The sequence below is a fragment of the Thamnophis sirtalis genome, unplaced genomic scaffold (genome assembly GCF_051295495.1).
Source record: "Thamnophis sirtalis isolate CommonGarterSnake01/CBP01778 unplaced genomic scaffold, rThaSir2_p1.2 scaffold_12, whole genome shotgun sequence".
NCBI lineage: Eukaryota > Metazoa > Chordata > Lepidosauria > Squamata > Natricidae > Thamnophis > Thamnophis sirtalis.
This window is the reverse complement of record NW_028261392.1, coordinates 29,362,372-29,387,701: the sequence shown is the minus strand read 5'-3', so window position 1 is coordinate 29,387,701 and position 25,330 is coordinate 29,362,372. Positions and strand designations below refer to the sequence as shown.

The 25,330-nt window shown below is 38.5% G+C and overlaps 1 protein-coding gene across 1 annotated transcript in view; it reads right to left on the bottom strand.

The window, feature by feature from the left end:
- Window positions 1-5,529: 5,529 nt before the first annotated feature.
- Window positions 5,530-25,330, bottom strand: part of SOX1 (SRY-box transcription factor 1) — a 121,717-nt gene continuing 101,916 nt past the window's right edge. The window contains exon 4 of the mRNA XM_087726275.1: window positions 5,530-7,329. The gene's annotated coding sequence lies outside the window, so the exon portion shown is untranslated. The remainder of the gene's footprint in view (window positions 7,330-25,330) is intronic.

Below are 25,330 nucleotides of genomic sequence, written 5' to 3'. Positions count from 1 at the left end.
GCTGCTACTGATCAATGCTACCTGACATCATCACTGTTGTTTAATTCAGCTTTAATACCATACAATACAATACAATAGCAGAGTTGGAAGGGACCTTGGAGGTCTTCTAGTCCAACCCCCTGCCTAGGCAGGAAACCCTATACCGTTCCAGACAAATAGCTATCCAACATCTTCTAAAAGACTTCCAGTGTTGGGGCATTCTCAACTTCTGGAGGCAAGCTGTTCCACTGATTAATTGTTCTGTCAGAAATTTCTCCACAGTTCTAAGTTGCTTCTCTTCTTGAGTAGTTTCCACCAATTACTTCTTGTTCTACCCTCAGGTGCCTTGGAGAATACTTTGACTCCCTCTTCTTTGTGGCAACCCTTGGGATATTGGAACACTGCTATCATGTCTTCCTTGTCCTTCTTTTCATTAAACTAGACATACCCAGTTCCTGCAACCGTTCTTCATATGTTTTAGCCTCCAGCCCCCTAATCATCTTTGTTGCTCTTCTCTGTACTCTTTCTAGAGTCTCCACATCTTTTCTACATCGTGCCAGCCAAAACTAAATGCAGTATTCCAAGTGTGGCCTTACCAAAGCATTATAAAGTGGTATTGACACTTCACTTTACTTTACTGCCTGACTCCAGAATAACTCTGGACTCTGAAGCCATGACACACTGATACAGGACATGTTTTCACTACAAAAGATCCATGTTCAAATTCTGCTCTAAACAAGTTGGGGAATAATCTGCTTTCCAACATGTTGGAAAGTGTCTGCTGAAGAGGCAATTTTGAGTACATGAACTAATAGTTTAGTGCAGACTTGGGCACTGTACGGCCACACCCGGGCTGTAGGCTGTTCCAGTTGGCCTGCGGCAGCAGGCATCATCAGCAAGAAGGCAGAGCATCACCAGGGGTGGGGCATCATCACCAAGGCCAGAAGTCAGCAGTGGAGGTCAGGGCAGTGTTGGTAGAGGTGGGGTAGCATTGGTGGGAGTAGGTCAGCAGAGGTGGCAGCCCTCCACAATAGTCCGAGTTTCTCCTGCGACTCTTGGGAAAATTAATTGTCCATCCTTGGTTTAGTGCATTTATTCATTTATTTCAATCAAGTTTATAAAGCTGTTCAATTTACAGAAATTCAAAAGTTTGGTGAAAGTCTGTATTTTTTTATCTGCTTTAATTAAAGTAGCTACAGTATCACTTTTGGTGTCCAAATACTTCTAAATACATACCAAAAAAACCCACCCACATGTAATTTGTTAGGCCCAAATACACCATCCCTATAGGATTACGGATGCTGTTTGCAGTTTAAAGTTGATTATATGACAGTTTTCATTTACAGAGGAAGAGGAAAACATGCCTCCCTTAAACTGCCATTACGTTAAGAATGACAAGGTGTTTAAGATTTAATAATGTTTAAAGGTAATATCAGGTTACTGTTTTTCAAAGGCATTTTAAGAAAAAGTTTACTGTAAAATATTTTAGCACTTTAAAATCCTGGTTATCTGAATGATGCTCTCTATTCAGTCAAGCTCAGAGAGCACTACAATGCTTGGTGCTGTCCAAATTCGGTTGTTTTCTTGCAGATATTTCACTACCCAAACTTGGTAACATCATCAGTGCTAGTAGGGAGTGGGGTTTACTTTCTATTTATATTCTGGTGGCTTGCCCTGTCAGTGTTGGTGAGAGTGATCTTGATGGTTCTTTGGTTGGGCTGTTTATTGTTAACTTGTTTGGCAGTTCCTTGATTGGGGTATTGTTTATTTCTTAATTGTTGGTCTGATATTAATCTTGGTGTTAATCTCTGCCTCACCTGGGTGTTAATTGCTGGTGGGAAGGTGATTTAGTCTTTTTGTTCCCTTTTTGGCTTACTGATTGTCTTTTTGCATAGTACATGTTTATATGTCTTGTCAGAGGGTCAGTCTTCCAGGAATTCTCTAGCATTTTTGGACTTGGCTTGGACTAGGATAGTCACAGTTTCTCAGTTGAAACTATGGTTAAGTCTGTCCATATATTGTGATTCACAAATTGGCCAACATATATAAATTGAGAGCAACCCCAACTCTCTTGCTAGCACTGATTATGTTACCAAGTTTGGGTAATGAAACATCTGCAAGAAAACAACCAAACTCAGAGAGTACCAAGGACACTTTATTTCAACCCTGAGCTACAAATATTCCCCTTGATTGTTATCTCTCAATTTACACAATTGTGATACTAACTACTCAAGTTTTCATAACATGTGTCTCCTGTATATTTTCCTAATGGCTTACATGCTAAAGGTTTGGCTGGCTGGGAGTTGAGGCCCAGTGCATCTTCAGGTTAGGGGGCTGAGAAAGGCAATTTCTATCAGTTATGAAAAAGCCATCAATTTTCACATTTATTTCTCAAAAGTATTATCAGGAACTATGCAGCCTCATTTATGTAAACGTTTAAAACAAACATGCATTCTCCTAAAAGGAGAGATGAATAATGCACTGCTTCTTCGTTAAAATATATGTGCACTGTACTATTGTGTATAGCAATATAAATGTACCTCTTTTAAAAACGTTATTCTTATCCTAGCAAGTTAAATGGGCTTCTTAAAGCCAGGCATTTTTTTAAAGCTGCCTTTTCTTTTCCAGAATTGTTTGCTATAATAATTTTGTTTTAAAAAACGGTGGTGGAATCCTTGAGAAGACAAGGAGCAGAGCTGACTCACAAGCTCCTTCTCTTTTGTGAAATTCACAATGACTGGGAAGTAAATGGCTTCTTAATAAGTTTTGTATTCTACAAGGGGATGGTTAAAGGGTTAATTTAATGCTTGACCCATTAAAACCACTGAGTGCAGTGAGAACTTTACAGGCTGATCAGATGATTATTTCTGGGAGATAAGTGGTTGAAAACTGAGCTTCACTAGTTCAGGTAATCAAGGGAAATCCGCATAAAAGAGAAGATGCGGCTGAGTAAAGGCAGAACAGCTACCTGAGATTCTATTACTTGTCGTCTTTCAAGCATAATAATGAGATTATAGTAACCCTAAACTGACTGAAAACAGAAATCTGGCTGTCTGTCAAGTTCATTGTGCTGAGTTTTACATCACTACAGATCTGGTTCCCCTCTGAACCTGCAATAATTATGGCAGGAAGCACACTGAAAGAAACTTTTTTCAGATGTGAGTTATTGTCAGATTTTGGCTTATGACCAATGTACCATTGTTAATGATGTGGAAACCCTTGTTAATTCTTCTTATTTGTTCCACCAGCCCGTGTTAAGAAATATCATTCTATAAGTATATCCTGCCACACATATTTTTACATCACTTCTGTCGTAGGTAGGGAATGACTCTGCTATTGATCTAAGCATTTGGTCTTTTGCTTGTCCAAGCAAGAAGGCTTCTGATAGCCAGATATATTTATGTCTACATTTGTAAATATATAGCTATACATATGCACCAAGAGTGGTATACACTTACCTTCCCTACCGGTTCACAAATGTGAGCGCTCACGCACGCTCACTTCGCTCACATAGACCACTTCCGTGCATGTCCAGATCCTTATGCGCATGCACTTTTGGCGAAAAAAGGGCCTAAATGGGATGCCATAGAGTCGGGTACAGGTGGACAGAGCCACCCGCAATTTCCGCTATCAGTTTGGGTGATCCAGTCTGAACTGGTAGAATACCAGTTCTGATATGCACCCACCCAGAAACTGATATAACAACTCCAGTCCTGGAAGATATTTATTTGGAGGTATAGAGATGGGAAAAAACAGTTCTCCCGAAAGTCTTTAGAATCAGACAAAAGATGCAATGATAAAGCATTTGTTTAACCAAATATTAGTATTGTCATTAGCCTCTAAAAAGTCATTTTAAACATTCAAGTTCTTCTATGGTAAGACAGCATAAACGTATTGAGAAAGTGCTGTTGAGTGAAGGTATTATAACCAATTCATATCCTATAGTTAACACAGTATATAGCTGAAAATTGTAACCTTTTGAACATTATTGTTCATTATTAAACCATGGTTTTAGAAACCTCTATCATTTGGAACTTGGGCTGACATAGGGAGACCTCAAGGAACAAATGGTTGTGGTTGCAGGGAGGGCAAACATCAGTAAGAGACTGGCACAAGAGTGTTGTTTGAAAGGAAGAAAAGAGCCGGTATCATGAGCTTTTGCAGTGAATGATCAAAAGAGGCCAAATGATATCACAAACATCATTATGCAAATCATGCAGATTATGTAATCTATTTCATTTGCAAAATGGACAGACCCCACACACACTGTTTACAGTATAACATGATGGTGCACAGGATTTCATCACAGATTCTAATTGATACCTATCATCGAGGAACACTGAAGAATAGCATCAGTTTGTGGAAAGTCACCAATGGCCTCTGATAGGTAATACCAGTAATATTCTTATGTATACATCTTCCACCATGGAGCTTCAGTCTTGCATTTTCAGTAGTCAAGTAATACTTCTGGATAAGGAATAAAACTTCTTAATGGCAAATTGGAGACATTCAGTTCTTTTCCCTCTTGATAATTCTTCTCTTCCATATTCTTATAATCCTCACCTTTATCATTCTGTCATTATTTACTGTATATGCTATCTTTCAGGCTACAAATCCAACTGAGCTAGTTTATAACCAGCATTAAGTAAGAATAGAGTAAATCCTATCTTTTTTAAAGAAAATTTCATTGCCCATAGGTTGTTTGCAATGGCCCCAGGAGCCCAGGAAAATGCAGGAGGAGCAGTCCTGAGCTTATCTGTGCTTATCTCCATGTAATTCTCTCTGTAATATGTTATATGTATACAGAGGACAACATTCAGTATAGTCATCATTCTTCTTGGAAGGAAAGGGAAGATTTACATTGTATATATGTTTATCATCTTACTGTTGGTCTCCTTATTTAGCACCTTCACTAAGAGTGTATATTAACAGGCCCAGGTTCTTCTCTGCCATCTGTACTTACCGCTACTTATTCAAATCAAGAAAGGAGTATTTGGGCCTCTTTTATGACTAGAAACTCTTAAGTAAGTAAGTGAAATTTGATTTTAGATTTTTTTTATCAATGTGTCACTCGGAATATGGATGTGTTGAAGGTTTATATATATATAAATATATATATGTATTCCAATAGCGAACAAATGATTGTATTCCCGTACCAATGATTTCAAAGGTAAACTGTAAAATTATGCTGCAAAATTTATTAAACTTTTAAGTGTTCCATTTTGACATACTCTGATCTTTACTTAACAATGACAGGACGCTACACAAAAATACTGCATTTCATCTGGTTTAGGTCTTTATCTTATCTTGACAGATTATTGCTGGTTAAATTGTAGAGCTGACTTAACGGCAGGACTCTTCAAGGGAGTCAGAAATTAAGGCTTCACCAAATGGTAATAAAGCTATTAAAAATGCAAACAGCAAACAGCTACACTGTACAGGTTAGACAGCTAATCCAAACTAGCAGTTAAAAAAAAAGCAGAGCAATTACACTTTTATTTAAATGCAAGGAATATGAGCAAGAATAGAATGAAGAGCCTTGTTTAAATGCATTCTTCTGAATATTTATTAGAAATAATACATGTAGTTAAGCCACTTATCTGATTTCAGTGAATAACTAAAATGCAAAAGATCAATTTTCATAATTATACCAAAGAAGTCTGTCTTTCATAAAAATCTCATTAATAACACCATTATTACTGAAAAATATCTCAGTATTATTATTGTTATTATAATTATCACAAAATGCTACTGATAATGTTGTCATAAAATTCCTTTTTAGTATCCTATTAAGGATGAGAAACTAAATAGTGGTATAAGTTAAATCTACATCCTAAGTGGCATTATTAAAACCTTCATTGTGTACTTGGTGGAAATACATTACATGCATAATTACATAAATTGCTTCAGGTTTGGCCAATAGGTCTTTATTAATGTTAGATCTATCAACCATGTAAAAGACACACTCATTTATGCTTAGTATAACGCTGTGCCCAAGGGAACAGGTCACTCAGTTTCTGCTCTGAGATTTGCCTGCCACAGAGGAGAAATCAAGCAAATGATCTAATTTGTCACAGCTTTGTTTTAATGAATGGCAGAAAGCGTTTTTCCATATTTTAAGTAGAAAAATAACATTATTTGAATTGTATTAAAGTTCTCAGTGAAGAATTAGTTTTCTAAATTTCATCTAAATTTCCCATCACAAACATGTTGCAGGTGTTTAACACATCTCCACAATCTCAGTATTCATTCTATTAAAATAAAAGCATTTGTTTTATACTGTGTGATACCCATTTCCTTATTAATTGCTGTTACATATCCGAAAATGGAAATACGTTGTCTTTGGAAATGCTCTGTTAAAAAAATGGATTTTTCTATGACCGGGAATGGGGGAGGGGAGGCAGGTGAGGTGGGGCCTCCAAGAAATCCACCCTAGATAGCTTTTCCAGGTTTATTGTAGGTTACTCTCAGAATGTTTTCTAAATATTCTTTTGCTTTCTATTTTACATTTTTTTCTTTTGTCTGCTCCTCATCTCTTCCTCTGCTGTTCTTGGAAAAGGAGCCACTAGAACTTAACTGTTACCATTGCTGAACTGGAATTGGCTAAATAGGATTTTTTTAGGAGTACGTGAACTGCGGTCCCATTGTTTTAGAAAGAACATGTAACTCAGATGATAATCAAAACAACAAAAGCTATGTATTGTTACACACAGCTACGTCATGGGGCACCTTCCCTAAAAATTCATTTAATTCATTTAAATGTATCATATGCATTTAAAAAAGAAGAAGAAAAATAACACCCATAATGTCGTAGCTTGAACATTATTGCTTTCATTATTGCTTTATTTTTGTACCTAAGAGGCAAGGGTAAATTAACCAAACTTGTTAGAAGAAGTAATAGGAGTTTCATAGAAGCATAACTTTCACCCTACATTATCTTTGACTGACACAAAATAAGTTATACTTACCTTTGCTACATCCCTGGTGGCATTTACTGCAATGCATGAATGCAAAACCAAACAGAAACAGCTTTTATCACAGCAGCAAGTCATGATCTGCACTTTGGGCTCATTCTTGTCATCCATATGTGGTCATAGATTGATGTGTACTATAGAGCACGGCTGTGTCTCTCCTCTACTTGGAGAACGTGTTCTAAAAATATCCTAAGTACTTGGGACTTGCGGAAATTCTTTTTCTTTCATGATTCAATCTGGAAGGGATGGTGGTTGGAGGAGAGGTGAGCTTGTTTGTCTTGTCTTGTTTTTCATTATAGAAAACTGTTCAGCCCCTCTGTAGAAAAGGAGTCATCTTGAGGTGTCCTGTGTTCTCATATAGAGCAAAGATGTATTGCTAAAATATAATAAATACGATTACAATTTAAACAATAGGAAATAGGAATTCATTGTGTCGTATAAATCACAAGTTATTCACATAGCCGAGACATTGGTGATCACTTAATTATGAATAATAGTATATAAAAGTTGCTTCTCTATTTGTGCCATTTAGTTGCTTGCATCACCTTTATTCAGGTCTACTGGATTTTTAATATATATTTTAATGTATTAATTGTTTTAGGAAATACATACAAGATTGATACTATGTACATAGTTATGATTTTTTTCATTATGATATCCAGTGAAATGATCTAATACAGTGATGGCTAACCTTTCTGGCACTGAGTACCAAAAGTGCGCGCACACCCATAATGAAATGCGCATGTACCCTGCCCCCATGGATGCACGTGTGACCCCCCCGTGTGTGCCCTGCCCCCATGAATGCATGTGCGACCCCCCTGTGTATGCTCCACCCCATGCATGTGCATGCAACCCCACTTATGCACACACAACCCCCTTTGCACGACCCACCACTGTGCATGCATGCATGCCCACCAAGCATGCACCCCACCACGTGCATGCAAGCATGAATGTCTTCTGAATGTGCCCCACCTCCTGCGCATGCATGACCGAGACCCAAAAATTCACTGGCTGGCAGGACACGTGGCGAAACTGAGCTGGGGCCATGGCTTGTGTGCCCACAGAGCATGTGGCATGCGTGTCATAGGTTCACTATCATGGATCTAGTATAACTAGCAGTTTTTTTCTAGCCACATTTTTATCTTACAAATAGGTCCTCAGTCACTTTATCTTCTTCTCCGTGTTGCCTTTAAACACAACCAAAAAGGCAGTTATCAATTCACACAGTCACTCTTTTAAATAAATTGTTTAAAATTTCATGATTCATTTTTCTATGTTAAACCATATATATAATTAATCTGCACTGAACAATTAAGGGATAAACCTATTAAATCTCTTTTCTGAAGCCTTGTGGCTACTAGATGCCTTGAAATACCAACTCTCACACAAACTGGGGCTTTTTGGAATTGTACTTTGAGTCTTCAGGTTGGAATCGGGATTAAGGTTGCAATCTCCATGCTGAATATCTAAATTATTCTGTTTTGCTGGATATTTTAATTGGTAATTATTTTAATAGAAAGATAAGGCAATCTTTATTTCTTTTTAATTTTAGATAATCTAGTACTTAATCTCATAGCAGTTTTCATTGTTAATTCTGCTAACAAATACTATCAAGAACTGAGCACGTCTCCAAACCATTTAACATGAATTCATATAGCCTTGGCGTAAAGCAGATGCCTCACTTTGTCTGGTGGGCTGTGTGCCATGCTACAGGAGAAAACATGTAGAGTGGACTTTAATTCTGCTTTACTTTAGAGGGGTCATCCACCCTTTCTGCAAATATTTCGGGCCCACAGAATCTGCGGGGGGGGGGGGGCGGGGAAGCGACTTAGTTCCATCAGCAGTTTTGATTCCACTAGCAGATCATCAATATTGATTCAATCTGGTGAGACTAAGTAAAAGGGCTAAGCAAAGCATTTGAAAGAGGCTTTGCCAAATGCATTAGATTGAACGAAGCACCTCTTCTCAAAGGATAAAAGGAGCTGTGCCCTTTGTGAGACTTTTAAGGCTGCTTCAAAACCCACACAGGACTTTTTCCATGTGTGTTTGCTGCGCAACTACTTCACTTCCCTGGCAGGCTTAGGAGAAGTGTGGGCTGGGCATGCACACGAAGGCAGCTGCAAACAGACTTCAAAGCACCCGCACGAGCCTTGCAAAGGACATGAGAGCTTCAACACTTAGAAGAGAGATGCTTTGTTCACTCCTGTGCATTTGTGAAACACCTCTTTCAATTACTTTGCGCAGCCCTAATAAATAAACTTCAATCAAATTTTATATTGCTGTATAATTATTTCCCCAAGTTTATTTTTTTATGCAAATTTATAAAGACAGTTAATTCAAGTGAAATTAACCAGAAAAAAATATTGTTAGTTCTGGTCATTTGTTTTTGTATGTCAGGTCCTGGCAAATGCCTCTGGAAATCTATTAGAATAAAGTGATTTCTGTTTTTATCTCCAAAGTTTCTGAAATATCTGCCCTATGGAAATACTGTATTCTAAAACTAGACAGTAAGTAGTGAAACCTTTTCTAGGCTTAGGTACATCTTCACCTGACTCTGACTTCAAATAGCACAACTGAATTAAAGCCAAATTGATTTTGCCCACTCGGTTGCATACTACAGAGCAGATAAGTTTGTGCTCATAAGAACACACAGTTAAAAATTACTGCCTTGTATTTTAATTATGAATATGTAAGGACAAATTAAGAGATTTGAATAATATACTGAGCCAAAATACCTTTGTACTGAATATCTTTTGTCCTATGTACATATGTATTTCAGTGTGAACTCGTATTTACAAGGCCACTATCGATTTCTATGGTAGTTTTGTTTTTTAGCAACTGTTGTTGCTTTGTTCTGTTTTACACACACACACACACACACACACACACACACACACATATATATATAGTGTCACAACCCCTGGTATGCCCCAATTATGGGAGGAAGCTAACTGCTTCCATTATCTGTCAATCGGCTCGTCACAAGAGACCATCACGACAGAAACCCAATATTATTACTGTTGTCTTTGTTACATTTGTGTTTGTTACATTTCAGCACAAATATAACACAATAACATATATACATATACATATACATATACATATACATATACATATACATATACATATACATATACATATACATATACATATACATATACATATACATATACATATACATATACATATACATATACATATACATATACATATACATATACATATACATATACATATACATATACATATATAATGGAGAAAATGGTTTTTAGCAGTAATATATCTGTTATTAATGAACTAAACTATTATAAAGGCAAACAAAATATTATAAACACTCCAAAATATGTATGATTTCCCCCATCTTTCATTGGTTAAATTATTTTAGTTTTATTAGATTTATTTTATTATTTTTAAATATTTATATTGAGAGTTTAAATAATACAAAAGAACACCTAAGAACAAAGTTATGTTTTTCATTTTACCCTAGTTTTAAAAAAATATACACCTTAAAAAAACTAAGGAATACTATCTTAAAAAAAGAAATAAATAAAAAGAAAACAAATGAAGCAAACAATACTGTTTGATCTTGCCCCTAAAGTGATCAAAGCCAGTTGAAAAGCTGAGAGTTAAAAATACATTTTGTTAGGAATTACATTACTGTCTTCCTATATATTGCCTAGTAATATACTAGACCACTTCTGTAAATTTCCCATTAACTATTGCTCACAATGTCTGAAATGTGTTATTCTAGATTACTGTGGCAAAGTGAGGGATTACTATGGCTGTTTTTGTGTGTGCGTGTGTGTGTGTGAGAGAGAGAGAGCTACCATTATAATTACCTATTATATTGGTTTGGCACATCAGGGGCATTATAGCTAAATCATATGGGTGCCACATATAGAGCTACAAAAACCTTTTACTTCTGCCACCAAGTTCTTCATTTTGATAGCTAAAATCTCAACAGCTTTGGAGCTATTTGAAGCATCAGTACTGATGTGATGGCATTTCTTTTTATTTTTTAAAACTATTTATAATCTGTTTGTGTACAAAGGTAATATTTTATCTTAGTGAATCTAAAAAAAAATCTAAAATCTAAAAAATCTAAAAAAAAATAATCTGGCTGAATAAAATAATGAAATAAAATTACAATAAATGGACTAGAAAAGCAAAGGATTCAGCTTGCATTTTAATAGTGTATAAAAACTCAATACTTTGTTCCTGGCTATATGTTCTGAATAATTATGTCATGATAATTCTCAAAGGTTAGCTCTGGAACTGTGAAATAGAAATAAAACTTTACGTAAAGTGCTGTGATTTGAGTATCTTTCAGCAATAATAATATTACCTTATTTTTATGCAGGGAGAAATTTCTGTTCTACTGTTTTCCTGACTGCACAATCCAAACCAGCTCGCGAAGTAAAAGCATAGGATTCATTTTTTAAAAAGCAAAACAAACCCTTCAAAGGCAAGTTTCTGCCAGTTACAAACGTCTTCTCCTATTGTCAAAAGGTTAAAAATATCCTCTCTCAAAACCTGAGCAGATAGCTGAATAAAATTGAAACTTTATTCTTATTAAATTGCACGTCTCTGGGGACATACTGGGTATGGGTTTTCCAAGATTGTGCAACGCTAAAGTTATACACCAATGTGCTTGGCAGAGTTCAATACTGAATAGAAGTTGACTCATCTCCAGGTGCAAATTATACGATGTACCCTAAAGGTGTTTATTAGATTATTTGATGAAGTCTCTTAAGGGGTCTTGACATTTGCACTACAAATTTTAACAGCACATATCCTTTTTGATGAGGGAGGTAGTCCCAAAGGAACACTCATTCATCAAAGAAGTTACTGGCAATTACTCCCCTTCCTTTAATACCTGTGAATCAGGGTCAACTTCTGTTGATTTTATGAATAAATGTTGCATGTGCTATGCTGACCTTTACCTACCAATAAATTTATAGTTTTTCCAAGGATATTTTTAGTTCATTGATTCATATTACCTACCTAATATGTGAATGTCGGTATGCTATTCATTCTCTCAAAAGAGTAGACAATCTTTATTGGACCAGGACTGATTAATTAAATGCTCTTGCAGTCCATGCTGCCTTTAGTAACCATCTCCAAATCCATGATTTGAGGACATACCGTTCACTCTTATTTCTTTTTCTTAATATCCCTCTTTCATAGCTGTGTATTACTACTGGAAAAACCATCACTTACAATATTTATTATTTGTTCTGAGTGTCATTTTCTTATTTTTCATTATCTGATCTTAATTTCGTATTGCCTCTTTGCATAGGATTAAACTTCTTTTTACTTCTTCAGTATATTGTTCTTCTTTGTCTTTCATGAGCTGAAGAAAAAACTTTTGCTTCTCTGCCATCAATTGTAAGTTAATCAAATATTTTAAGGTTATTTATAATCTTATTTATTTATTTCACATTTCTGAACTGCCCATCTTCTTCAGAGAGGGTCTCTGGGCAGTGTACAATAAAATGTTAAAATATAAAAACAGTATATAAAAGTTAAAAGTTTACAAGGAGGCAAGGATGATTGAACTGTTAGAATTAATTAAAAGGTAAAGGGAGGACTGACCCGATTGCTGCACCCTCAAGTTATAACCATAGTTGTGCCCAAGAATTGACATTGCTAAGCAAGACAGTTAGCTGAGTTTTGTCCCATTTTACAACCTTTTTTGCCACAATTGTTAAGTGAATCACTGCAATTGTTAAGTTAGAAACATGGTTGTTAAGTGACTCTGGCTTCCCTACTGACTTTGCTTGTCAGAAAGTCACAAAAGATGATCACATGACCCTGGGATGCTGCAGCCACCATAAATATCTGCCAGTTGTCAAACATCCTAACTTTGATCACATGACCATGGGAATGCTGCTATGATAGTAATTGTTAAAAATCGTCATAAGTCATTTTTTCCAGTGCCATTGTAATTTCAGATGGCCACTAAACAAATGGTTGTAAGTTGAGAACTACTTGCACTCCCTTGAAAAAACCAACAGCAGGTTAAGGCTGTGATAACATCTTATACTGATCTCAGGTAGTAATATATCACAATTTGGTGTCACATTTATTCAGCATGTAATTGAATGAATTAGATATTTATTGAGATTAATTAGGTGGATTTTCAAATCTGATACCCTGTATTCTGCTCTGGTTTCAATAAAGAGAAATCCCCACATCACTCTTTTTAAAGATGTGTTTCCTGAATCAGAATCTATGCTTTTTCACTTCTCATTTCAAATCACTTAGTTCCAGGTTGTTGATAAATGTATGCAAATAACAAAGGAAAAACTTTTTTTTGTTTCTAATATCAAAGTTAGAAATAACTGGCTTAATAATTCCAAGATATTGATATAAAAAATGAAAAAAGTTCCTGTATTCGTGTTAATCATCTAAATACTATAATGTTGCATGAATGAGAATCCCAGAGATAATTCAATTCAGGGTTTTACATTACTAAATAAAAATAAATGAATGAAAAAGATCAGTACTAATTTCCAGCTTGAATAATACTAGGAAAGTATTTACAAACTTGAATCCTTGTTGAGAGAAGAAGAAAAAGGACGAAGGACTCAAGAGTGACTTGGGAAATGTTAAGACCTCCACAGCATTTCACATTTGTACTACTGGGAAGAGAGAGAGGGGGGGGGGAGGGAGGGGGAGAGAGAGAGAGAGGGAGGGAGGGAGAGAGAGAGAGAGAGAGAGAGAGGTACAGACATGCCTTGAAACAAAGCACAGCAAGGTTAAAAATCTCTTAACCTAAAACATTTGCTAAAAAAGAAGGTATCAAGATTAATGATCATCCATTGATGATCTACTTTGCATGGAAATCTGTTTAATGTGCCTTCGGTTGGCATGTTAAACCAGCCATCAATAAGCCATTGATGAATCAAAATATGCCATTTCAGACAGGAAGGTTTTCTGTGCTCATTAGAAGATTTCTCCTCTAACTTCATGGGCAATCTTGTGAAGGGCAGCATCAGAAGGAGCCCACTGATTGGAACTCCATCGGCTCAGCAGGGTTCCAGAAGCTCAGCGGAGGGAAAGTGTCGAGTTAAAAATACGCCTTGGTGTTTTCGGGGCTGGGAAAGAATGCCTGGCTGTGCTAATTGGAAGGGATTGAAAGATCTGGGTGGTAGCCAAACCATCCTGAATGTGGGAAAGGTGGGACTTCTGCACGGAGCATGTTGCAGCCCTGACTCTAATCTCCCGTCTGCCTTCAATTCTATGTATGTATGTGCATGGCAAATGCAATTAGATGAGAACCATTGGGGAGGGGTGCCAGCCTCCTGACTGTAAAAGAAGCCCAGATAAATAACACCAGCTCTACTCTAAGGGGATTATAAGGAAATTGCAGCAACTAATGGTGCTCCTAAAAATATCGGGTTGATATTTGTTCCTGGTGAGGCTATTGTTTACGAGAATCATAGCAAAAATCTACATTATACAACAGTAGAAAAGGAACATTGCTTTAAGCTGGAAAACTGCCTAATTATTGGATTCTTTGATTTTCAGCCATTCAGACTTTATCTCAGCTACATAAAAGTTTCCTAAAATCTGCCTGACGCTTATACAGCCAGAGGAGAGCTGGACCTTTTCCTAATGTTGTCGAACTGCAATCCCAACATCCAGACCTTGCAGGACCAATAATGAGTGAAGTTGAGAAGCTCAGCAGAATCTGGGTCTGACCTAAACATAGTACACAAAATTGTATGTTACAACCTCCTACCAGTCAACGACTACTTCAGCTTCAACAATAATACATGGGCAAACAATTGATACAAACTCAAGGTAAACTGGTCCAAATTCAATTGCAGAAAATACTATTTCAGCAACAGAGTGGTCAACACCTGGACTGCTCTACCTAACTCCGTTGTTACATCCTCGAACCCCCACAACTTCAACCTTAAACTGTCTACCGTGGACCTTACCCCATTCCTAAGAGATCCGTAAACGGGGCATGCATAAGCACACCAGTGTTCCTATCGTCCTTATTCTACTATCCCCATTTATTTGTATTCATTTCCTTTGTTCATGTCCATGTTCATACTTATACCTACTATAAGAATACTTATACCTGTTATGTTTGACAGACAAACAAACAAACAAATAAATGGCACTTGTAACCTTCCAGATACTGCTGAACTACTGTTGGCATTTACTCACTACCCTTTCCTATTCTGCCATGAATAAAGAGTGCTAGCTGTATTCTTTCTTTGCTGCACAGATTTTGCAGCCTCAACATTAACATAGTTGGGGTTGATTAATTGGTTTTTTTTAAAAAAAAACAACAACATTTCCTTCTAGTCCCCAGCTGCTTTCTCTATTGTTGTACTGGAAGATCTGGAGTTCTCAAAAACGTGCCCATAATTTTGTTTAGATTATTAAATTAAGACAAAATCACAACCATTTATTGGTATTCATTTCTTTCATTCATATCCATGTTTATATTTACACCTGCTATCTTGTATTTGTTTGACAAACCAATAAATACAAATACAATCAGATGAACATAAAGGTGAATACATTTGGAGTTCATTTTCACCACTGAAAAGAGGCTTATACAGTTAAGTTCCCACATATGTGAGTTGTGGGATCATTTGCTCATTAGAGAAGCAACTGATTCAGTAGTTAGAAAGGCCTGGTGGAAATAAATCTTCTATTACTGGCTGCTCTGGTGAAACTCAGCCTCCCTCCCTCCCACCACGCCATTCTTTGTCTTCCATTCAGCTCCCTCCTTTGAAGCCGACCCTCGGAGGGGTTTGGACATTGTGGCAAATTTTATCATAGCTCCCAATAGTTTGGGCAAATGTAGAAGACAAGAGAAGTAGCAGAAAATAAAGAACAAATATAAAAATTGTGAAACTGGGTCTCACACTTACTCATCAATACATTCAACAGCATGCTTTGTCTTTTGATAAACTTAACAACCATTTTGTAAAAATAAGCAAAGTTTATGATTAACATCATGGGTCACACATTGTGATAGAGACTTTGCTACAGCAAGAAGGAGCCCAAAGAAGTGTAATAGGAAAAAAATAAATGCTATAAAAACATTTATGTTGAGGGAGGAGGGGAAGACTCAAAGACTTCAAAGAGACATGGGATGTTTCTTTTAAGAATGCAAGAATAATGTTTGGGGTCAAACTAAAACCTCAGCTATTCCACTGATCAATCCTCCTTTCCTAGCTCAGGGGGAGTGGTGAAATTCGATTTTTTTTACTAGCGGTTCTATGGACATGGCTTGGTGGGCGTGGCAGGGAAAGGATATTGCAAAATCCCCATTCCCTCCTCACTCCTGGGGGAAGAATATTGCAAATTCTCCATTCCCACCGCACTCTGGGGCCAGCCAGAGGTGGCATTTGCCAGTTCTCCAAACTACTCAAAATTTCTGCCACCAGTTCTCCAGAACCTATCAGAACCTGCTGAATTTCACCCCTGCTCAGGGGTACGCAACTGGAGATCTCCTATGCCATTTCCTCAAATATGTAGGTGCAGCTCCTAGAAGGAGTGAGCCAGTATGGCTCCAAGAACCAGACGTATACTGGTTATGGTATTAGAGAAGGGCCATGACCAGGGCAGATTTGAAAGGTTCAAATCTACCCTGAGATTAAATCTAGCTGGGTGACTTTGAGCCAATCATTCTCTCTCAACCCTACCTACCTCACAGGGCTGTTGTTCTGAGGCTACAACAAAGTAAATTGCCTTGAGATTATTCTAATTAATAAATAAAAAAATTAAAAGTAATCTAATGAAGCAAACAAGTTTGCTGTAATGGTTAAAGCAGGGGTTGGTAACCTGAAACACTCAAAGATCTACAAAGGTTCCAACTGGAAGCCCCACTGTTCAATTCTGGAGCCGGTCAGAAATCTGGTTCCCCCACCATAGAGTCTTCTCCTAGCATGGCATCTTTTTTCCTCTACTTGTACTAACCGAAAGCCCTATCAATTGTGTAGCTGACCAGAAACCTGCCCCTTGCCATAGAAGTCTCGTCCAGGTGTGCCATGCTTCCGTCCCCCAACCAAAAGCTCCTTTCCAAATTGTGGTGCTGATCAGTGACAGAGCCACAGCAGAAGGATGAAAGAGCCATGTGTGGCTCCCGACCCATGGGTTGCTGACCCCTGGGTTAAAGTCACCAGGCTAAAAGCCAGAAGACTCTTAAATTCTAATCTCACTGAAACTGGGTGACTTTGGATCAGTCACTTTCTCTTAGCCTAAAGAAGCAGGCAATGGTAAGCCGTTTCCAAAAATATTGCCAAGAGAACTGCATGGTTTTCTCCAGGTAGACACCAGGAGTCAAAACTGACTCTAAGCCCAACCCCCAAACACAAAGAGATGAGCAAAAATATGCCCAGAATATAATCATGTTAACTGCATTTCTTTTTATTTAAAAACTAGCCGATTACCGGCATTGCCCAAGTATTTATTTATAGGGGGAAATTGTCCAGACCAAACGTAATTTCTAATGTTGGATTTTCCCTCTCCCTCTAGTAGAGGGAGTCCCCTTGTGGAGTACATTGAAGCCATTACCATGGCAACTCCACTGTGCTGCACAGTAGAAGCCATTTTACGGCACAACAGGCTGTACCTTAACAGAACACACATCCCGAGAGGTTTTGGGGGTGTCTTACCCCCACAGTATTTGTTTCCAGAGAGTAAATCATCTGTGTGCCAAGTTTGGTTGAAATTGCTCAAGGTATTCCAGAGTTATGCTAGAACATACAGACACACAGCCATTTTCATATATATAGATGAAAGTAAACCCACTCACTGCTTTCTTGCCATTCCTAAATGTGTGCAACTGCCCAGATTAGAAAAAACTGCATATATCTATCCTAGTGGGAATGATGAGTTTCTGTCAAGAAACCACCCGTCTCTTCTTCCAGGGTCTTTTCAGTGGATAGAAGCAGCCCATTTCAGTGTTCTTCAGGTTTCTACTTTAAGTCCAAAAGATGCTCCAAATTCTATGTCATTGAGCATACAAAAACCTTTGTGGGGGAGGGGAGACTTTTAGGGAAAGGGTATCCTGACTTCCTGAAGAGTGATCAAGTGACACCGGAGTGTTGGAATAAAACTATACTAGAAAACAGGCAGGATATAGGAATGGCCAGAAGCAGGGGTCTCCAACCATGGCAACTTTACGACTTGTGGACTTCAACTCCCAGAATTCCTCAGTCAGCATATTCTGGGAGTTGAAGTCCACAGGTCATAAAGTTGTCAGGGTTGGAGACCCTGGTCAGGAGGATGTCAACAAGGAAGCAGTGAAAAAGAGCACAGTCCAACTTTTTATTTCTATAACTTGCTTATTATTGCAAGTCAAAGTGATTTTTTGATAACAAATAAAGATTTGGTCCAATCCACAGTTTTTCTTTTCAAAATATTATTGATTTTGCACGACAACTACAGAGAAATGAAAGCAAAAACATCATGCAACTATAGTTAGTCCTTCATATTCTGCAGAGGGCAGCCAGTTTATAAAACCACCTAGCAATAGAAATACTGCATGTGGTTTTCGGAAATGTATGCTTGACATTTCTCAATAAGCCATGGTGGAAATCCTCATGACCCCATGATGATAAAAGTTGCTTCAGCTTAGTTAAAAACTTTTTCTGTCCGATGTATCTGTTTAGGGCTTGAGAGAGAGAATGGGGATTTGTGCTGTAGGACACAGCATTGTCATAGGATTCAGTATCTTCCATGGTTACATATGTAGTAGTGGTACACAGTTTGTACTGGATATCCACGCACTCTAATGAGATGATTCTCTCATTTATTCAATTATAAGTTGGGTGCATACTTAGTGAAATTCTTTTTGAATATCATTGCCATACAATTCTTTTGTATGATCTTATACTTTGAAGATGGTTTCTTGCAATAATCTGATTTAGAGTATCTATCTATCCAATTTAATATGCTTCATTTCACTTTGAAAATTTCATGTTTTCCTTGGTTCGTGTTTCTTACAGTCTAAGTCCCAGTTGCATATATCTTTGTGAATCCAAGAACTTCTATTTCAACATGGGCACCATCAGTGACCAGATTTATTATTTTGGCTGGATCAGGTCATAATTTCCAATATATTTGTGAAAGTTTAGTCAGGAACTCTTTTGTGACCTTGGGTACTCCAACTTGCCTAAATGTTTCAGCCATTTCATCCCAAATTTTTGTCCACAGTATGGAAGTGGTTTGTCATTACTTCTTCCAAGTTTGATTCTGTAATTCTTTGTTCATAATAAGTTGGCTGCCTGCAACCTGAAGAGCTCCACCTTCCCCCAGTCACATGTAGGTTACCTTCAACTTCATCCCTCCCATTTCAATTCATGGCACGGGCAACCCTACCACTGGTATCAATCTCAGGGCCATTGAAGTAACTGAGCACTTCCAAATGTTAGGTGTTAATCCCCTTGAAGGGATGGAATGTATTACACTTTGCCTTAACTCAGGATCTTAAAGATCTAGTAGGAGCACCCACACAACAGATAGAGAAGGAGAAAACAAATGGAGCAATGTTGTCATTCCATACTTTGCAGGAATATTGGCAAAGCACAGAAGGAATGGATCCAGGAAACTGCAGATCAATCAGCCTGACATCAATACTGAGAAGATCCTGGAAAAGATAATCAACCAACAGATTTGCAAACACCTAGAAGCAAGGAGAGTTATTACTAGACGCCAATATGGCTTTGTCAAAAACAGATCATGCCAAGCAAAACTTATTGCACTTTTTGAGAAAATGACTAAATTAGTGGACCAGTGAGATGCTGTGGACATTATATATTTCAACTTCAGTAAGGCATTTGACAAAGTAGTCTATCTTACCTACTTCTTGGTAAGATAGAAAAATGTGGGATAGAGAGTATCACCACCAGATGGATAATGCAATGTGCAGTCCTCAGTGGAACTACATCTACGTAGAAGGATGTATGTAGTGGATACTTTCTGTCTTAGGCCAAGTGGTCTTCAACGTCTTCATAAATGATTAATTAGATGAGGGGATAAAATGGTAATTCATCAAATTTGCAGATGATAGGAGGAGTAACCAGCCCTTCAGGATCTAATATTCCTAATGAACAACCACTTATGTATGAGTCAGCAATGTCCTGCAGCTGCTCAAAAGTCAATGTAGTCTTAGGCGGCATCAACAGAGGAATAGTATCAAGATCATGTGAAGTATTAGTACCACTATATACTGGTAAGACTACACTTGGAATATTGCATCCGGTTCTAGTCACCATGATGTATAAAAAGATGGTGAGATTCTACAAAGAGTGCAGAGAAGAGCAAGAGGATTAGGGGACTGGAAGTTACAACATATGATGACCAGTTGCAGGAACTGGGTATGTCTAGTCTACCAAAGGACTAGAGGTGACTGGCAGCCCTGAAGATCCAAAGAAAAAGATGGTTACTTGGTGTTACTTGGAACTCTGACAGTGACATGATAGCAGTCTTCCAATATTTCAGAGGCTATCACAAAGAACAGTAAGACAGCCTATTCTTCAAAGCACCTGAGGGCAGGACAAGAAGTGACAGAAGGAAACTTATCAAAGAATGATCCAACCTAGAACTAAAGAGAAAATATCTGACAGTCAGAACAAATCAGTGGAATGGTTTGCCCTCAGATGTTGTGGGTGCTCCAACACTGGAGATTTTTAAAGAGATTGGACAGTCATTTGTCCAGCATTGTATAGGGTCTCCTGCCCGGAGAAGGGGTTAGACTAGAAGATCTCCAGGATCCCTTCCAACTCTGTTTTTCTGTATTCTGTATTCTTTTGTGGTGCAACAGCAGCCACAAGAAGATGGTAACATAAAGTTTCAGTACATAAAACATCCTATTTACAATGTGTTGTAAATGTACTTTATTCTTCCACACCAGTGGTTCTTTCAGAATGCAAGTGCCTTGAGAGCCTTAACTTGGTTTAACCTTCACAATAGCTTTGTGAGGTATGTAACCTTTTGTAACCCTCATGATACAACAGTGAAAACAAAACAAAACCAAAAAACACACCACACACATGAATGCACACACACACCAAAAAAACAGCTGGGTCTTTGAAAGAAAAGGCAACTGTGCTGGGGGAGTTATTGGCATGAGCCAGATTCAGCTCACATTGTTTTAGGATCTTGCTCCTCCCCACCACCACCAACACACAAACACACTTTCCCCCTCCTTTCTCATGCTCACTGTAGTGCGGCAATTAAGTTTACAGAAGAAAAAACTGCTCTAATTCATGTGAATAGGACCTCTATCAAAGCTTTCCTCACATGTAGCAAGTTCCCACTAAAATCACCCTTTATGTGCTACAAACATTGTGATTAGCAAGGTAGTTTAGTTTGAGCTGGATGGCCTGGCAATTAAATGGTTATGTAGCTAGCTTGAACATTGAAGAAAAGAGCCTTCATCAGTGGTTCCTCATCAAATTAGAGGGAAGTATCAAGTGGGTGCTATGAGGCTCAGTCCTGGGCCCTGTACTCAACATTTTGATTAATATCTTACATGATGAAGTGGATGGAATGCTTAATAAAATTTCCCAATGACACAAAATGGTGTGGGATAGCTAATACTCAAGAGATCAAAATTTAGAATAGTCTGATACATTAACATAAAAAGTTTGTAAATAACAGAACGAAAATTAATATGGACAAATGCAAAGTTTTTCCCTCTAAGTAAAAGTAGTCAAATGGACAAGTCTAGAAGAGGGCACTTCCTTGGCTATGGTTTTTCTTCTTCTTGAGTCCAGACCAGGGGTGGTATTCAGCAGGTTCTGACTGAATTCTGGAGAACCGGTAGAAGAAATTTGGAGTAGTTTGGAGAACCGGTAAATACCATCTCTGACTGGCCTCACCCCCATCTATTCTCTGCATAGATGACTGCCTGAGAGACCGCCAGCTGCCAATTACCTCCCAAAGACCCATTAGATCATACAGGGCTGGCCTCCTCTGGGTTCCATCCACCAGCCAATGCCATCTGGCTACGACCCGGGGGAGGGCCTTCTCTGTTGCAGCTCCGGCCCTTTGGAACGAACTCCCCGCGCAGATTCGGACCCTCACCTCTCTCCCTGCTTTCCGAAAAGCCGTTAAAACCTGGCTGTGTCAGCAGGCCTGGGGTTGATGAGCTCCCCTCCCCTCTCGACAGGTGTGGTTGTTGGTCATTTTAATATGTGTATTTTGTACTTGTATGTTTCCCCTTCCCGTTTAAGTTGTTCGCCGCCCTGAGTCCCTTTTAGGGAATAGGGCGGCATATAAATAAAATAAAACTTAAACTTAAACTATCCCAAGTCCCAGCTGATCGGGAGGGAATGGGGATTTTGCAGTAACCTTCCCCTGGGAAAGGAATGGAGATTTTACAGCATCCTTCCCCTGCCACGCCCACCAAGCCATACCACACCCACCATGCCACGCCTACAGAACCTGTAGTAAAATTTTTGAATCCCACCACTCCAGACTAGTTCTGGGACCTGGCAACCAGAGCAAACAAACAGGGTACATTTCCTGGAAGCTTGGCATGGGGAGTTGGCCAAGAAAACCAAGACCAGTCAATCTGAGATCTGTACTGGCATGGCCTTCTTTGCACATAGCAGCAATGAATAAAGTGAGCAGACATGGTCAGACATGCCACCATTAACCAGAAGTAGGGTTTTTGCATACAAATCATGCCAGGCTATTTATACTGGCCTCCTTTACCAACAGAGTTCCTTGCCTAAAAGATCAGGCAAATGTGCTTCTTGTCAAAGCCTTCAGGATGACTCATTATATTCAACTTCAAAAAAGATAAATTTACAATTAGCTGAATTATGACATCCAAAAAAATAAGGAAAGAATAAAAAAAATTAAGACAGGCTTTAGCAGTGGGCAGAAAAGGACATAACTGTGAGAAATGTCAAGTTCTACATCTAAATAGGAAAAATGTAAGAATCAGGTACATAATGGGAGAGAATTACCATATTTTTCAGAGTATAAGACTCACTCTTTTCCCTCAAAAAAGAGGATGAAAAACTGGATGCATTTTATACACTGAATGCAGCATTTTTGGCCTCCTGAAACCCCACCCCTTTTGCAAAAATAACCGTGCATAGCCTTTAGGAGGCTTCCAGAGTGCTCCTAGTGGTTGGGAAGGGCAGAAATAAGTGAAAAATGGGCCGTTTTTTGCTTGTTTTTGCCCCACAGATCTAGGAGCACTCTATAAGCCTCATAAAGGCTATGCATGTCCTTTTTTATGAAAAACAGGGCTGTTTTTGCAAAAAACGGGCCATTTTTGGGAGGTCTGCAGAGTGCACAAACTTTTTTTAAAAATTTGCCTCTTCAAAATGTTGGTGCATCTTATACTCTGGTGCGTCTTATACTCTGAAAAATATAATTAAAAGGCAAAAGCAATTTGGGATGCGTTGAGAGGAGCATAGAGTCCAGACCATGGGATACAGGTTTCCCATACTGAAAAAGAAAATAGTATGAAAAATTAGTGATGAAATACAGTATATGTTTGTGTGGAAGTCTGTGAATAGATAGATGGACAAATGAGATCATATGTACAAGAAAAGTAAAAACATGTGTAATCTTTGATGCATTCTTCAATGGGCATAAGCAATATTTTTGCAATATTTATTATTATTTGTTATTGTTGTTGATTTTATTACTAGCATCATCATAATCTCTGGGCAAATTGCAGACAGATTGGCATTTTTCACAGAAATAGGCATAAAAGTAAGTATGCCGACTCGAACCTCCACTAGATTTTGAGCAATTATTTTCCACTACCTCCTCCATCCCCCTTCTCCAATGAAAAAAATGAAATGAGCTTTGCTGACAACACTGGGATCTCTGTCGTGTTTCATGCATCTTTTGGAAGGGAAATCAGTCAATCAATCAATATTATTTATTGCTCACTCCTGACATGGTATTAAAAATCCATAAGGTATCAGATGAAATCTTGCCGAAACTGGCAACTTGAATGTCACTCTTGTTGAAATTCAGCCTGAGCTGATTGCTCTTCATCCACCCCCTTTCTGCATCCAGGCAACTGCCTGGCACCTGCACAATGTCTCCTGATTCAGTTGGAATGAAGCGACCGCACTGAATATGATCAAGGCACTGATGACTCTGATGATGACACTGATGGCTCTCATCCAGATCGCTCGGTGTAGCTTGACCCATCAGATTCAACAAGAGGCTTTGAGAGCTCAGTCTTACCTGGAGCCGATACGGCCATACAGAGTGAAAAGGGACAGGCTTTAAGAAACGGTTCCCTGTTCATCTGCGGCAACAAGAATTGGGGAAACTGTTGTGGCTCATAAATTTATTGTAACCTAATTCTGCTGGCTAGAATCCATCTCATCAGCTGCATGAAACGAGATCCTTAGATGGCAGATAAAGTGGAGGCATGCTTTGTAAGAGAGGCAGAAAAACAAACAGTGAAGAAATTAAAGGCAAATAGTAGAAACTTTAACATGGCATGTGTACAAAAGAAGCACAACAGTAACTGAAGGTCAACATCCTTTCTAAATTAATTAACACCTGGAGAGAGATGTATATGTCTATGTACAGGTAAGAATATAGGAACTTGATTTTATTTAACTAAGAAGTTCCTTCTGACCATAGATAGGAGTGTTGAAAGATGCCAAGATGTTGCAAGGAGATCCAATGCACACCCTACCTGTGTGAAATCTCTCATGTGCTTCCTGGATCTCTGATAAAAAGAGACGAGTTAACTAACAGTTCTTAACTCTACCACAACCCTTTCATTTGTCATACACATCTTGGTCCCCTTGGAGATGCATGTGTCATAATGCAGACATGAATGTGAGCCCACAAATGCTTTTATATGGGTCTGCAAACTACTTTATACACTTTAGTTACAATAAAGAGTCAGAAAATAGTTTCTATGTGATTTTGCTATTTATTAATCCAATTTAAAATGAGTGTTTTTAGAGGCAGTATGTTTGGCAGGAAATTTGATCCTAAACATACAACAGCAGGGTAAGGCTGAGGAATATAGTCAGTTCTTGGCGGACAAAGTTGCTCGGTTTCGATCGGAACTGGACTCCACCCCCGCAGATCCAGCCGGGACACAGGGGAATAACTTGGTAGACCATCTCTGGGTTGAGTTTCAGGATGTTGCCTCTGGGGATGTGGACAAGGCTATGCGAGCTGTGAGTTCCTCCACCTGTGTACTGGACCCGTGTCCCTCTTGGCTGACTGCCAACAGCAGAGAGGTGACACGAGGCTGGATCCAGGCGATTGTTACCGCCTCTCTTCGGGAGGGACACCTCCCCACCGCGCTTAAGGCGGCGGTGGTGAGGCCCCTCCTGAAGAAACCGTCCTTGGATCCAGCAGTTCTTAACAACTATCGTCCAGTCTCCAACCTC